We start from the raw sequence: 16,919 nt of genomic DNA, 5'->3' as shown, positions 1-16,919 counted from the left end.
TTTGTTTTTATATCTATGTGAGAGAACACAGTTGTGGATGGGACACTCCCAGAAGGAAGCCTTTCTGTTCAGCACTACCATTCAGCATGTGACTGCTCCTTGGTGCAGATGATGCAGCCAAGTGCTTTGAAGAGGTGATAGATAACTTGCTGTAAGTGGGTGTTCTCTCAGGAAGGGCTCTTAGTTCTGTTGAAGGACCTGGGTGTAAGGAATTGGTTCCTGTGAGTGCAGATTTTTCAGTCCCCAGAAGAATGAGTGTGGGAGAGATGGATGGTGCTGGAGCAACAAAACCTAAACTGCACTGACTTGCCTTGGCTTTCTGTGTTAATCCATCTGTTATTTCAGGAATTCCCAACAAGTGCTGCTTGAGTGCCACCCTCAAGGGAGGTGGCGTTGGCAGCACATGATCCCAGCCTCCACAGAGCTGTGTGTGCAGCCCCAAAAGCACAGACCAGGCCTACAACCTTCCATCTGCCAGGGACAGCAGGGAAGCCTTGACATTGGACTTGCTCAGGAGTTCATGAAGAGCAAGTTGCCAACCGCTGTTTGAAAAACTACATGAAAGCAGTGTTTTCTTCTAATCCAGGCTCAGCCTTACCCAGCCTCTTTGCTGGATTTCTTCATCATAATTGCTGTACTGGCACTCAGGTGTTTCAGACCTCTGCCTAGACAGGCAATACTGTACACTATCATGGCTTTTAGGTGTTGCTTATTACCTGAAACAAAAATACGAGCCCAGGCTGCAAACACCCCTGTGCAGTCGAGGACACTTTCCTAAGAAGTTGACCTCAGCTCAGTTGCTGTCTGTCCTGGTTAAATCTTTAAGCCATAGCCCAGCTCCCTCTGCACTCACAGAGCTTACCTCTGTTTTCAGAGCATACAAACTAGAAGTCAGCCTCCACCCCCATGAGCAGAGCCTGCTGGACCTACCAACCCCATCTCTACAGAATAATTCTCTTTTACAAAATCTGGCTGTTGACCAGTACCCACCTTACTCCTTCTTTACTACTCATGCAACTCATACATCCCTGTGATTCACTGAATTTTGCACCAGGCAGACACCTCAGTGGTGAAAGAACAGACAAATATTGGGAGGGACCTCTGCAGCCAGGCAGCAGGAGATGGAAGCAGCTCACGGCATCCACTCTCAGCAGCCACCAGCCCCCACCCACTGAAAAGACAGAACCTCCATCATGATGCTCTGAGAGTCAGGAGGTTGACTTTACTGCACTTGCTATTAATTGCAACTTCTGCAGAGAGGAAGGATTTCAGATCAAATGCCCCAGATCACACTGATTTTTCTCTGCTGTTTTCTGGGCCCATTACTCATAACCCTTGAGTCACATGAGGCCGGTCTCATTCTGAAGCTCCCATGTAAATGAGTGCCCAGCTTGTCTCTTGTGATTTACTTGTGTGGGAACATTAGAGCTAGTGGGGCCTTTTTTTATAAATACACTGGTATTTCCCTTATGTCCCATGGGGATTTTGACCCTCTTGATTCTTTCTGCTCTTTGCCCAAACAGCTCTTCAAGTTCATCTATTTTTTCTTCCTGTTCTGCAAGAGAGAACTTTTATTTGGAGTCTCCCTTTTTGTGACCACTTCACTTAGAAAAGAAGGCTCTTTTCTAAGACACATAACTTTGATAGCCAGAGATTTTTTCCTTAGCAGAAAGGCAAAACTGGTAGAGAATCATAGAATTGTTAAGATTGGAAGAAATCAACAAGATCACTGAGTCCCACTGTTAACCTAATACCACTAAACCGTGTCCCCAGGTGCCACATCCACACCTTTTTTGAACACTCCCAGGGATGGGTTCTCAAACATTTTCCTGGACAAGGCTGTTCCAATGTCTGGTAAGCATTTCAGTGACAGAATTTTTCCTATTACCTAATCTAAAACTCCTCTGATGCAATTTGAGGCCATTTCCTCTTGTCCTGTGACTTCTACCTGGGAAAAGAGACTGACTCTCACCTGGATACAACCGCCTTTCATGTAGTTGTAGAGCATGATAAGGTCTCTCCTGAATCCCTTTTTCTCCAGGCTAAACAATCCCAATATGAAACAAATGGCTTAATGACTGCTTCTATTATACTGGAATTCCTTGTAGCATAATGCAGGAAGGGATTACTGTGCAGATTTACACATTCATTTTATTTGGGGAAGGGATATACTTCAGATAGATATAAGATTATTAGAATATTATCTATGTTTCTGGATTTCTCATGGATATAACCAGTCAATTCACAGATAACATGATATAGAGAAGAAGAAAGCACTTTTTTCAGTATAGAGAGTACATAGATTTATCTTCTGATATTTCAGTGTTCTGCATGGCAAGTCCTTGGCATAATCTGAAGTACTAGGCCGCTTAACACATTTGGAGTCATGAAACAGCATATACTGTGTTAGATTGAAACACCTAACACTGAACTACTGAGCTGATAGACATTTTGCCAGCTGTTTTTCATCTTGATGTCCCTGCATTTGCTGCAGACTGTCTAATCTCTTTCACCCCATGTCTCAAAGTTGCCTGAAGTCAGTTAAACCACTTTTACCTGGAAGCTATGGCCTTTATACTGCCAGTGATAGGCATAGGAGAAAGGGCAGCTCAGTGATTAGGATAAGCACACAAAAATAGGCCCCCATCATGAGACCAAAGCTCTTGGGATATGCTGAGGTGTCTTTCCCACCTGAGACTGGGATACTGGATGCTCAGCTCCTCTTCTGAACAGACACAGCAGGGACTTTTGAGCAGCTATGTCAAGAGGATAGTCAACCTACCAAACAAAAATTATAAAATTCCCCTGCTCATCTCTAGCTGTGTTTAGGAGGCCATGAGTAAGCAGGGTTATCTGGTAGAAGCAAGACCTGGCAGTCCATGTGTCCAGGCTGATGCTTTGTTTGAGAGTCTTGCTGAGACCTTGGCAGCAGGAAGGCTTCTGCAGTGTGGGAGCTGGGACACAAACTCACCACAGATATCCCCAGTACCTCGAGATTTTACTGACAGAGGTGATGAAGGACTTCTGAGGGTGAAGGATTTGAGAGAATTCATGGAGACTTTCCTAGTGTTTAGATGCTGAATATGTGTTTTGGGTATAAATTCCCCAAAAAATCATGCTCAGCATAATTTTGTGCATGTAAGTTCATCATGGTGACATAATGCATGGTTTGTTCAAGTGAGAGTCACAGGGGAGCAGTGGCTGCATAATTTTATCCTGCACACTTGAGTAGGAGATTATAGTGTAATATGTACATCACCAAAGGAGAAAACCACAACGCAAAGAAGTTATAATTTCAGATTATATTAACCTGCAAAGGCCCCTTAAAATCTGGAGTTAAAAGTATATTGGAGTGCTTCATTTCTCAGGTCCCACATCTAACACAAAGAGCAGCAAACATGTCTCTTATGGGAGCAGATTCAATTGTCTAAACTGAACTTGTTCAGTCTTTCTTGTGTTGATCCTTTTTGCCACATCAGTGATACTCTTAGCATCAACCCTGCCTGGTTCAGAAGGGTTGTTCTACCTGAATAGTAAGAAAGATGAGGGGTTTGAGTTTCATTTAATTCACTTAATTGCTGCTTCATTAACTCCCCTTTCCTTGACTATCCATGGTTATTTTGGAGAAGACTGCCTCTGGCTGTCAGGTGGGTTATTCATGTAGCTGTTCAATGCAGTAGGACACACATATGTACCTCACAGCCCAGTCCTGCACCTACACAGATGTTATCACTTCCCAAGCTGTGGTTAAGCCAGCTCAGTGAGTCTGCCCAGGTTCCAGCAGCTGCCTGCCACTGATGTCTGGTCAGAGCCATGGCTGTCCACCCACTGCCTCCCAGGCAGCCCAGCACCAAGGGCTCTTGCAGGCCTTTTCAACCAAACAAACAGCTGCTGTAGGAAACCTGGTCAGCCCCATGTGATTACATCTCCATTTTTCAAGATAAATGTCAATTGGAAAAAAGCTTCTATGCATATATATATATATATATATATATATATACATACACACTAAAAAGAAAACCCCTATTGTACCATCCATCAAATAATCAAAGACAAAATAAGAGCAGGTAATTTTGCTTGGGAATTTTATGATGATTTCTTTTTGTACTAATCTTAATTAAAAAAAAAAAAATCCCCTCTGTCTAATACTGAAAGACAGTCTACAACACACTATCCAGACTGCTCCCCTCCTCCAGCCTCACTAAGGTGAATGTTATGAATGCAAACTCCCCTCCCTCCCACCACCCCTCATCTCTGACAGCAATGATGCTTCTTGTTACTAGTTTGGCTGGTTTTTTCCCCACAGCAATTTTTTTTTTTTTTTTTTTTTTTTGGGTTAAGCTCTAGTACACATACATAGTGTTGGGCAGGAATTCAGATTTCCCCTGGTGAATTACTGGGGAAGGAGGATCTTAGGTTTTCTTCTCTGTTTGTGGCTCAATGTCAAGGGATTCATATGAGCTCATAGAAATGCACATCATGAGTTAGTCCAGTTCCCAGCCAGTACTGTGTTTTAAAAGAGCCACTACTGGGTGTGATGACAAGACAAGAAGGAGTCAAAATCCCCTTCTCATTTACAATGTAAAGCAAAGCCAGTGAGCTGGGGATCTGCTAAGAGGAGCACAACTCCATGTGGTGCTTTGTGCTTTGAAAACAATGCTTTTCCTACTGACCTTTGTCAGATATGCTGCTGAGCACCATGGGGCAGAATTTGGTCACGGCATGAAGTACGGCATAGCATGAGATTTTCTGCTCAGAAATCCCACATGCTAACATTATTTTTTGTGGGACTCATTAAATTTCCTGTTGCCTGACACTGGTGACAGAAGAGTGTAAACTGCAGTGATGCTGGGTAAACCTCTTGCTGCAAACTCCAGTAACATTTGTGTTCATGTAAAGCTGTAATAATTCTATTTGCTTCTGCAAGTTTACTCCAGGTGTTCTGTTGGGGATTTGGCCAGCTATTATAAAAAAAGTCTGTTACTCCTTTTATATGTTCTGGAGTGAAAATATGCACTGCTACTTACTCACACCTTCATGATGGGGTGGAGAATCAGAAAAATAATTTAAATTCACAGGTTGCGATAAGAACAGTTTAATAACTGAAATAAAGTAAAATACTAGTAACAAAAACAACAATATAATAATACTAATAGTAATTAAAAAGAAAGAGAGGAATAAAACTAGAGAAAAATAAGTGACGCACAATACAGCTGCTCACCACTGACCAATTCCTGTTCCTGAGGAATGAGATATTCTGTAGAATAAATAAGATGGAAATTTGGTCAGATAATGTTTAAAAAATAGTCTCTTACTTACTTTTATACATTTTGGAGGGAAAAGATGCACCTTAAATTTCTGCTGTTGGCACCCTCATGACACACAGGCAAGCCTACCTGGGCAAGTCTTGTTGCTAAAAGTCATTGCATTTAAATGGATGCTGTCTTGGTGGATTGCCACAGTTTAATGGGAACTAGGTGTTTTGGCCTTTGCTGTGGTCCTGAATGCACAGCTACTTAAAGGCAACAAAAGTAGCCAAACAGGTATTTCAGCATGATAGATTACAGCTTATTTATCCTGTAATTTATTACCTGCAATGAGGACAAAGCTCATTTTTTTGGTGGGAAGAGATGACATTATTATTCATTTACACACTATTAAGATGCAGCCTAAAAAAAAAAGGATGATATTCCATAGCTTTTTCACAATCATGGGTATGTCTAGACCAGCCTACATTTACCTAAAAGAAAAGTCATCATTTCCAGAGACTTTTTTAGGAAAAGGGAAGTTTGGGCAGTTGTGATAGAACAATAAATGACAACCCCTGGCAGAGCCCTTCTCTTAGAAGGCTGGTGCCAGGTCAGGTGAAAGGAAAGCCTGCGGTGTTTGCTGGCTCTCTTGTGCATTTGAGTCATATCAGAAATGTGCACCATTAAAGTTCAAAATGCATTACTCACACTAAACGCGTAACTCAACCCCATCAGGCCCTGTCAAACTTAAGTCTAGATGAATGTCAAATTTAACATATTCATCACCAGAATGTCCTCCTCTCGCTTTTTCTTTTGTGCACTCAGCAGAGGACCTATCAAAGCAGAATTTCTTGTCACCAGGCTTTCATTATTTAATTAACCAACTTTCAGTTGAGATAGTTTGACGTTGCATCAGACCTTTATCTTTGCTCATCTCCTCTGCAAAGGAGCTGCACCAGCTTTCTACTCTGAGCACCATGATACACTGAGTACTCCTCAAAGTGGTAAAATTTTTTCTGAGGATTGGTTTGTTTGTGCCCCTGCACACTGTAAGTTGACTTCCATCCACTATGTTGAGTTATCTCGCTGCCACGTCTGTCCTCTGATACAAGCTCACTCTCTCCTCCCAGAAGAGAAACTTGCCATCCATTGGCTGGGATCAGGAACAGTATGATCTTTAACGTGCAGAGCTTTGTTATATTTTCCATTTCTGCATGTGCTAAATAGATGACAGAGCATTTCCAGTTTTAGCCAACTTCCCAAAGTACTTGTGTTTGCATTTCACAGTGCAACGAGGTTTCTGCTTCTCTGTTTTCCCACTATCATGCTGGTATAGGTGCATCTGCATTCGCTAGCACTGTTGAGCCAGCTCCCAGGGCATCACGTTCTTCTATTCCCTGAGGCTTTGGAGAAGGTAAGGGTCACAAATGCAGCTTCCTGAAAGCTTCTAGCCACTAAGGTTCCTCCTTTATGCTTGCCTTCTTTGTCTTGCAGATGGACTTATCTCTGGAAATGCAGAAGTCCGGCCATGCTCTGCAAAATGCTGAACCTTCCCAATTTCACAGTATTTATCTATTTACCCTTTTTGAGTTAACAGCACTTCCTATTTGCACATAACTTCAAATTAAGCTCTCAACAAAGTCCAGCACCAAACACAACAGGTATGGATAGGTTGTATCTCTTTTCTTCTTGTCAACAATGAAATCTCAATCTGTACTAATAACATCTGTATTATAGTTGCCAGAGGTGTGTTTGCACTTAATCTCTTATCAATATGCTTTTTCTATTGCAATTCAGGATATAACTAAATATTTTCAGTTCCAGAGAAAGTGTATATAGATTACATTGTGATTTATTTTTTCCCAGCCAAAAAGCCATAAACTATTTTAAAATACTTGCTAATGCATAAAAGATTGACTAAATCTCTATTTTAATACTGCAATGGTGAAAATATCAGCCGATAATCCAGAAAAGCCTGCAATAAATTGAAAATAAGCACAGGACATCACAGACATCATAAAAATGAGAAAATGATAAGTTTATAGGCATGTGGAGCCAGTAAATGTTTAAAATCTCTTTGTTTTGAGCTGGTTGAAGCAGAGGCAAGTACACACAAGAAAAAGTACAAATGAGTGCTTTATTCCGAAACTGAATTAGATCACTAAAGATAACATCAAGGGCCATGTGGAAATCCCCTGGATATGTTTTGTAAATTTTTTCCAGTGAATGTCTGTATATCAAGGGTAAGTGGATGACCACAGCTGGTGTAGGTTGTGTTTTGGTATTCCGTTTTTGCGGTGCAGACACGCACAGTGGAATTCAACTCTGTTGTCTTACCCCTCCTTGACTACCAGGAGTGTCCAGGTGATTGATGAACTGAATTCCACAACCATTTCTAAGGAGATGTTTCCTCTTGGAGAAAGTTAGAAAATGAAGGCAATACACATTCCTGACTAATCAGTTAGATGGCAAATGACAGAGCCACTCCAAACTTATGGTAGCGAGTGGTTCCTGAAATCAATGGGTGTTAGGCATTTAAATGTCTTGTGTTTCTGGGTAATAAACTTCTCACTTCTTTCATTTATATTTGTTCCAAATAAAATTGGAGAAATAACACTTAGCTCTCCTCAGTAGTTAAGAGATTAAATTAATTGATGATTAAATCATGCACTGGCATTCTGAGGTGAAAGGTATGATAGTTAAGTGACAATAATTATTTCTATCTGAATCGAGAATGTACTCACTGCACACTAACAATCCCATAACTTTGGGATCAACTGAGTCTTACCTTTTTGAGACATTTCATTTTTCTGAAGTCTCTTTGTCTTGTTTTCTTTCAGGTACTCCATGGAATATAGAGGAATCAAAATGATTTGCCCAAAGGGAGCATGTGAAACCACACACATGTCTCTGCACTGGACAACACCTAAATATTAACGAATTATCAATCATTACCATTGCTTCATTACCATTTCCTTGGTTATTTTAACAGTGTTCTAGAAATATATTTCAATTCTAAAAAAATTCATATTTCAGAGCCAACATGTTCTCATTTGTGTAGAAAATCAGACCAAATGGAGATGTATCAGGACAGGGCTGTTTGGAATAAGTGTTAATGACAAGGCAGTTGCCAAAATCAATATATCCTCGACATGCATTAATAATGCATTCAAGAAAATAGGGTTTTCCTCTGTAGACAATGGAATTATATCAAAGACCTACCTGGCTTCATTATCAGTTTCTTTTCTGACCAAACAAAAATCTGAATTTTTTTCAAACAACAAGGAAAAGAACTGAGTCACAATTTTCTGTACATCACTTACAGATAGCCGCAGATCAGTGTTCAGCTTATTTAATTATAATACAGTTGAGATGTACCAGGGAATTTGTATCTGGTTTACATGGTGATTAATGTTATAAACTGGGGCAAATAGAGGACCCACTTGTTTACTCTGAGGTTTTCAAGGTTATCAAGAGAGATGAGAATAAACCACTGTGGCATGAACAAGTGAAGTGAGAAGTTAATCTAGCTGGCTTTTATCTGTTTCTATATTGACTTACTGACATAATCAAGGGATAAATACTCTCTTTGTAGTGCAAAAATATTAATAATAAAGATAAAATTGTGATTTTAGTGAGACCTGAGAAGAACCAATAAAAAGGTTTAGAATTACTAAATTCTAAGCATGAAAAAAAAAAAAATATCAGCAATGAGAAATATGGGGGCAAGAAGCATCTTTTCTGTTAGCTTACCAGGACATGCCTAAAGAGTTTTACCCCTGTAAAACTGTGAGCTCATATTGTGCTATTTGTTCACTGTGCCCCCAGTTCTCTTTGTTGCTCTTAGGATGTAATACCCCACCTTGTACTTTCCTGTATTAAAGTGCATTTGTTTCAATGGGTCTAGTTTGCTAATCCAGCTATTTTGTGTAGCTCCTCTTCCTCATCCATACTTAGTTTTCCCAGTTTCTTGGGATCTTTGGTTTGTACCAAAAAATGTTAAGTAATGACTTAATATTTTCTTCCTGAACAGAGATGAAAAGAAAATGTGGAATGAGATCAAATCAGGCACTGATCTCTGCAGAAAATAACTAGAGAATTCGTGTGGTAAAGACTTCTTATGGCCAATGTATTAGTAATTGTGCCAGGGTATCAGTTCTTAGTTTAATGGGCATGGGGTTTTTTGCTAGCAAGAGTTGCTAGATTTTTCTGCCCAAACATTCTACATTACCAATACAAATACCTCACACAAGTCTATGTATTTGCTTTTATCAACCAGGATAGAACTTTACATGAGTAAAGCACTGAATCAGGGTTATTAAACAAAATTTGTTTTTTAATAATTAAAATAGAATGACACTGGCTGTTTTCCTTCTTCTTCAAGCAACTCTTGTAGGACTTGTGGGTGTAAGTTGCATTAAAAAAGAAGTGATGTTATTTACTAGTACCGCATATGAACAATAATTTCCATTACATTATTATTTAAGGGAAATGTTATATACAGAACCAAGATGTTTGCTGAACATTTTCTCTCTCTGTTCTTAGAGTTTTATTATCTCCAAAGGATAATGACTGACATTAATTGGATTATATAAATCCTTTATGGATTTTAGATTTCCCTCCATGTGGGCACAATTCAGATTTGGAAAGATATACAAAATGTTCCTAAAGTCTTCCTTGTACTAATGTTCATGTTCTGATAAAGAAGAATTCCTTTGAAAACGTCTAATCATTTTAGCTTAGTCTGAGCTGCAAAGAATTTTGGCGTCAGACAAAAGTTTACCTAGGGAGATTACCTACTGCAAAGGCTCTCCAGTATCATTAGTGTTTAGCAGCCCCAGCGTACCTATCTAATCCACAAGAAAAATAAGCAAAGTCAAACCCTATAAAAATGTTCATACTAGTAAAACTTTTTACCTACCTCTGTGGAAAAGGTGCAAACCACCCTATCTCCTGGCATCTGAAGTTAGACTTCAGGGAGTTTCAATCCCTCTATGTGGGAGAGATATGTTCATGCTGTAAACAAGTCAGATGTCAAAAGAACAAATGGATGACACACAGGGTGCTGGGTTAGGGTTCAACCGTCAAGTTTTGGCATTATGTGGCAGTGCAGAAAGTTCCCTACTCCTACATGTCTGCACCATCCACGCAACTCCTCTGCTGAGCTGCTCCAGCACAGCCAAGGGAAGGACTCTTTAGGCCCTCAGTCTGGAAAATGTGATGCTCTTTATTTTTAATTCTACACAACTGCTGTGTTGTACCAGGGCTAAATGAACTGCAAACACAATATGAGAAAATAGTGTGGTGATGGTTTCCTCTATCAGGTCACTGAAAATTTCCAAGAAGACAGCATTAATTAAAAAAAAAAAAAAATTAAAATATTTGTACTAAGATTGAATAGGAACACAAGTAAAAGAACCTAAAGTATATTTGCTACCAGAAGCAAAAGTGCCATTTAAGCGAGAATTAAATAGTTCTTGGATTAGCTTATATGCAGGAGGAAAAAAAAAATCTTAAGAAGAAATGAAACATTTTTATTTTTCTAATTAAAATATATAAAAAATAACAAATTTTCAGTAGATCAACTAGCATCAGCCTCTGTGCTGTGGGGTGCTCTGTGGTGACTAGAATTCAGCACGAGTATACCTACACTTGTCTATGCTTGCTGAATCCTGAGGCAGGTTGTTAGGTTCCCCTGTCTAGCACCAAGCCTCTTTGCAAGCTCAGCCCAGATTTGGGCTGTGTTCAATGCCGTGAGTGCCATCAGCAGTCCCTCGTGGCAGGATCCCAGGTGTGGTGCTGCCACAGAGCAGGTGAGATATATGGCAGCTCACCTGGACAGAGCATAGGATAGCCCATCCCCAGAGGAGAAATTTAAAAAACCTTCTTCTACAGGGGGTATTTATTTCTCTGGGAAAGAAACACCCTGGCCCCACTCAGTGGTGAGCTGGTGTTGGAGCTTGTTTTGGACATAATCCAAGGGAAGTCTTAAGGCTTAAAGCTTTAACTAAAGAGAAACATCCTTTCGGAGTTCCCTGTCACTCTCAGTTCCGAGGACTTTACGTTGCAGCTTGAAGGACTAAGGATACCTCAGGAACATTTTTCAGCATCACTTGATAGGTCTGAAGAGGAATCTTCCCCTTTGCAGGCTCTGTCTGGAGAGAGTCTGAGTGGTGCTTTTACAAGGTGGTGTGCAAAGAGGGGGTTTCCCACTTGTGACCACAGGAGATTACCATGCTGCCTGCATAAAGAGTTAGTTGCAACAACAGTACCTGTTGACTCTCAGGGCAGACTGCTGGGCAGAATCTGGGTGAACCAGCCAAGGGTTCACACCAGTGTCCAGGTGCTTGGGCAGTGAGGTGGTGCTGGGAGAGGACAGCACACCTCTGTGCAGCTGGCACCTGGCCACCTCACCTTTGGCAGGACTTCCAATTTTTTCCTCATCTCCATGCACTTTGTATGCCAGCAAGCACCAGCACTGCCACTTTACTCTGAAGTCCCCATGTTTGTAAGCTGAGGCATTTCCTGGCAGGGTACTCAGGCAGGTCAGGGCATCCATACCTGTCCAGCAACACCCTGAGTGATCCCTGAGTGCAACAGCCAGAGCACTCCCCTTGGGCTCAAAGCAGTATGGAAAACTGGGACAGTCAGCTCACTGAACCTTATTTTCACCCCAAGCTTAATGCAGCCTCCATCAGTTCCCCAATACCACACAAAATAACAACGCAGGGTCTTTAAGGTATATGGCAAAACCTCTTGAAATCTCTTTGTCACATCTCTTTGTCAATGTTTTGTCACATTTTCTGTGAATTTTGAAAGCATATGTCTCAAGAAGTCCCCAAACAAGTGGGTTTCCCACATGGGAGGAAGGAACACCTCAGCAATATTTCTCCTTCCCAACCCAGCCATTCACCCCAATCCAAAATGTGCAGTGAAGCATGAGTTAGATCTTAGTTTCTAACACTGACATCACCCCAGCCACCCACAAATAGACAAGCTTTATTGATTGACATTAAAGTCTAGTTCATCCATTAATCTCTTCTCCGAAAGGTTCTCTAGAAAGCTGGAGGCATGAACGTGGATGGACACATTTACACTGCACCAGTCACTTGGGGCAGACCAAGGTGCAGAGCTGTTCTTAGCCTTGCTCACAGCAAATCAGCCAGGGTATCTGTGCCCTAAATAATTCCAGGCTTTGAAATTTCAAGGGAACTTTAATTACAAATTTAAGAGGCAACATTTTGCAGACGTAATTTTTCCTGAAAAAGTCTGTTCAGGGTGAAGAAAGAGAAAGCAGACAGTTTTGTTTCTTTGTTATTTTTTGGAATTTTTTTCAGACTGCAGATTATCATTATAAAGTTATCTCTGTCAAAGCAACATAAGCTTTTTCCAACATCATTGTACATAATGTCAAAGCCTTAAGTCCTTACCTGGCACAATACAATATTACTCACGGGCTGGATAAGAGGACAGGGTATATTTGCATTGTGCCTTGCCTTCCTCTATAACTAACATAAGTTACTTAACCAAAAAAACTAGTAACAGGAAAATGAGGTCTTGCTTACAACACTATTTATCTTGTCACCAGAACTAAGTTTATCACGTAAAGATAATAACTGCAATTACAAAGCCATCTTCTCACTGAACAACAGTGAGAAACAGGAAAAGATAAGTCACACCACACCCAGAAACTTCTCTTGCAGGTAATTTTTTCCCAGTCTTCAAACATTCACTTTAGTCCTCCTACTTCTAGCTTTCACAAAGACCATGTGAAACACTTAATTTAAAAATTTACCCTTAAATACTCACCCAGACTGTATGAGTCTGCCTTCATGCCTATCAGCATTGCAGTGCATGGGCTTCTCTCAGCAGAAGATCTCCCCCTGTCCCACCTCCTCTGCCCCTCCAGGCATGAAGCAATTGATGGGATGATGTTCCACCAGGCCACATCACAGCTCCCCTGCTACTTTGCTTGGACCCTCTCCAGAGGAATATTGCTACAAAAGCATATTTTATTTCATTTGTTCAATACCCACTTGAGTGTAATGGGGGATTACTTCACCATATGTTCCTTGCTTTTCCCCTGGGTATTAATTACGCATCTTCTCCCCACCTCTTCTCAATAAGACACAGGGGAAACTAGCCACTGGTGATGGCTTAGCTGCACACATTTCATGTGGTTTGTCATCACAAGACAGTGTTTAGCAGATCGTGCAGCTTTTTGCTAGACTGAGTGGTTTATTCTGATTTCTGTCACTTTGCTTTTTTTTGTACAAAGTCTAGGATTTCCACAGATGGATCTTTTAAAAACAAATTCTGCAAAATGTAGAATGACATCTTTTCTCCTTAAAACCTCTCTACTGAAAATCTAAATTGGAAGTTTATAATGGTTCATGCAAGTTCTTCCTTTCCCCTGTGAAAATAGTTCTAGATCCTCAGACATTTATCTAGGTACTTTTCTATGTACTTTAGGAGGAAACACCCATATATAAGTCTCAATTATTCTTTATTTCAGTTTATGATGAGTTGTTTTAGACACACTCTTATCTCCAGACACATTTCTCCAAGCAACATGAAAATATTGTCATATTTTTTCAAAATGTCACAGGTACTTTTCAGAAGTGATTGTGGCCAGATGTCAGACAGGAAGCAGGCCTTTGACTGGAGCAGCACATCCTGCACACTCATCCAATATCCTCAAATGATGCCCTCAGTTCCCACTGCCCCGCTGTCTTCCAGGGGCTGGTGGACCTCCAGAGCTTTGCTGTGTGCATGGTGTCCTGTCTGCTCTGGCATCTCCGTGCCCGTGCTTTCAATGGCAGAGGCTGGGTGTGCTCAGAATGCTGAGCCAGCTCAGGCACCAGGGCAGTGCCCGTGGTTGGCACAGCTGCTGTCGTGCAGTGAGAGTTGTCACACTGGCAGCTAAAATAACTTTTCTAGTGGGCAGATTCTCCTTCCTAGTTCCTCTTTTAAACTTTTTTTTTTTTTTTTTTTTTTTTTTTTTTTTTGCCTCCCCCTCGCTGTCACAGCCTTCTCCTGCCTGCTTGGCCAGCAGCTGGCAGCCCACTTGTCGCCTTTCATCGCAGCCGCAGCAGCCCCGGCCCGGCACGGCTCCCCAGCATCAGCTGCTCCGGGAAGCCCGCAGCCCTGCACAGAGCTGCCTGGCTCTGCTGCATCTCAGGGCTTCTCTGCCTCTTTAAGAAGGTGTGGTGTCAAAGGGGAAGAAGCGTTTGCCTTTGTTCTAGGAGGTTATTTAAGGCTGCCTGTTGCATAATTAGGAAATGTTTCCACCAAGTGATTAGCAGCCTACCCAGCTGTGAATATCTCTTTTTCACCACGAACTTGGGAGCACACCCAATCTTTTCCTTTGTGCTGAGACATTTGCACTTTTCCCCTGCAGTTGTTTTCAGTGGAAGGCATGCTAATCTTCTGGGAAGATCCATGCAAAGGCTCCAGATGAGCCGCATCCATTCCCTTGCCCCACACGGGGCAGACAGAAGGGGCTCCATCTCAGCTGGGTAAGGCAGGGCTGGCTGTCACACTGTTCCACTGTACAGTCTGTGTTTCAGAGAATGTGATGTGAGTGTAGCACTTCACCTTGCCCCTTGCTAGCCAGATCAACCAGCACTGCAGCCGCTCTGGCACAAGATGAGGTTTTATTTCTAATCATAACAAAACCAGGAAACTTTACTACATAGTGGGCAATGAAAGAAGTAATTTTCTAGACTTCCAAGAGAAACAGTCTAGTTGTAATCTTCTACAGACATTTTCTATACCTACCTTTTCTGAGGCATCCCCTCCCCAGAGGCACCCAGGTGCCCTCTCTCCCTCTTCACTCAGACTGTGCAGCGTGCTTGCACATGCCCCATGGAGCCAGTGGCCCACATGTCTTTCAAGAGCTGCTGTGCTCTGCTTACATGGTCAAGCCTAAAAATGGCACAAGACCTTGGGAGAATTATTGAACCGTTTCCTGACATTTAACTGCCTTTTTCTGTTTGTTTGTTTTGTTGGTTTGTTTTTTGGCTTGAGAAGTAACGTAGCTACTATTTGTAAATGTTTCCTTCCTCTTCAATAACGTTCTCCACATCTTTCCAGTGTCTGTTGAAAGCAGAGAAAACTACCACAGGCTTCAATAGCCATCATGCATTTGGGAGTTCAATAAAATATTCACATACCAAGCAATGAGCAAGATACAGCAATGGGGGTTACAATTTGATCTAGAGCTAGAGCTAGAGCTAGCTAGCTAGGGCTAAAGCTTTATGAGAAATTCTACCCATGCTTCTGTATAAAAGCAAAAAAAAAGAGGGATGATGTGAATCAGGTAAACAGCCCATACTTACCTGAGCACTTAATTTATGGACTGCCCTGTGGTCAGCTTGAAGGAGGCAGATAGGCAGTGACAACTTTCCCTGTGAGCAGAGTCACTTGGAAGTCCTCAGGTTCAAATCCATCACTCTGAGGGCTGGGTTACCAGCACAGCAGAGGAAGGCACATTTACTTAAGCATCTTCATTCATTGATTAAAACAACAAAAGGAGAAGACCAGAGAGGAATCTCTTCTTAAATTTCATGCAAATTTCAGTGTTGAGACTGGAAATGACCCAAAGGGCCACTAATACTGTTACTGTCCCAAGGGGCATCACAAGCCAAGCAAGATGTTGTTTGTCAACACACTTCAGTTATTCCATAAAGAAGGCCCTACAAAACCCTACAGCTACACTCTGCCTCTCTGCCTGCAGTTTTACAACTTGACATCTTTTTCCTTAGGAAGGTGTCACCTTCACCACCTTACAGAAAACCATACAAAACTGACCTGGCTTCACTTGCAGCTTGAAGTCTTACACTGCCATCTTTAAAATCTAGCTTCGAGAAACAAGCCAGTGCCTGGGTTAAGACCACAAGCTTTCCAAAAAAGCTTCCTCTTCACTTCAAACCTTGATTGTTGGTGGAACAATCTGATACCAAAGATAGCAAATGCTTAAAACTACAAGTACAGAGCAGCCAGGGGTATTGTGTGTGGTTGAATAAGGGGAAGTACTTGACCTCGTGGCACCCTTAGTTCCAGATGAACAGTCCTGAGTCTTTTGAACCAGTATCTGACAGCTTGCTTTTTCGTCCGTGTTCATCCTTGAGGTTATGTGTCATATTTTTAATGAAATAATCATAACTTCATAGAAACAGTTGCTGATGGGTATTGATGACAGCTGTGAAAAGAATGTAGAACAAGCAGTATGTCCCCACAAGAAGTTGCTGCAGCCCCTTTAAGCCACAGAGAGAAAGAAGGAAAAGGTAAACAAATCATTCATTTTACAGAGAGAGGAAATAAACATTGGAGTTCCGTTTCCAAGGAATATAGCATGTAGATGAATCCTTTCTAAAGGCCTGTCTGTGAATAAAGTGATTTTGTGAGTTTGGGAGAATGTGTGGCAGTCCTTAAGTCTCACATAATTTTCCTATATAAGCTAGACAAGTCATTTAACCTTTGTTAAAAATTGTTGGTGTTTTTTAAGTAGCATTCCTAGCAACACTGCTCTGCATAACATTTTCATACACTAGATCAGGTGCTTGAGATATTCGATACAAATATATATTATATATGCACACCCCATCACATCTTCTAGTGCTGGTGCAGCGAAAAAAAATCACTCTCACCTCTTGAAGGTACAAGGTT

The 16,919-nt window shown here is 41.3% G+C and overlaps 1 long non-coding RNA gene across 1 annotated transcript; it reads left to right on the top strand.

Annotated features, from left to right (window-relative positions):
* Window positions 1-6,397: 6,397 nt before the first annotated feature.
* On the top strand, window positions 6,398-9,151 carry LOC115494363 (uncharacterized). Its single transcript, XR_003959360.4, has 3 exons — window positions 6,398-6,663; window positions 6,744-6,910; window positions 8,090-9,151. It is a non-coding gene; the product is annotated as an uncharacterized lncRNA (long non-coding RNA).
* Window positions 9,152-16,919: the final 7,768 nt, after the last annotated feature.

Source organism: Taeniopygia guttata, chromosome 3 (genome assembly GCF_048771995.1).
Source record: "Taeniopygia guttata chromosome 3, bTaeGut7.mat, whole genome shotgun sequence".
NCBI classification, from domain to species: Eukaryota; Metazoa; Chordata; class Aves; order Passeriformes; family Estrildidae; genus Taeniopygia; species Taeniopygia guttata.
Note: the sequence above shows the minus strand (reverse complement) of the source record. Positions and strands in the feature narration are given on the sequence as shown.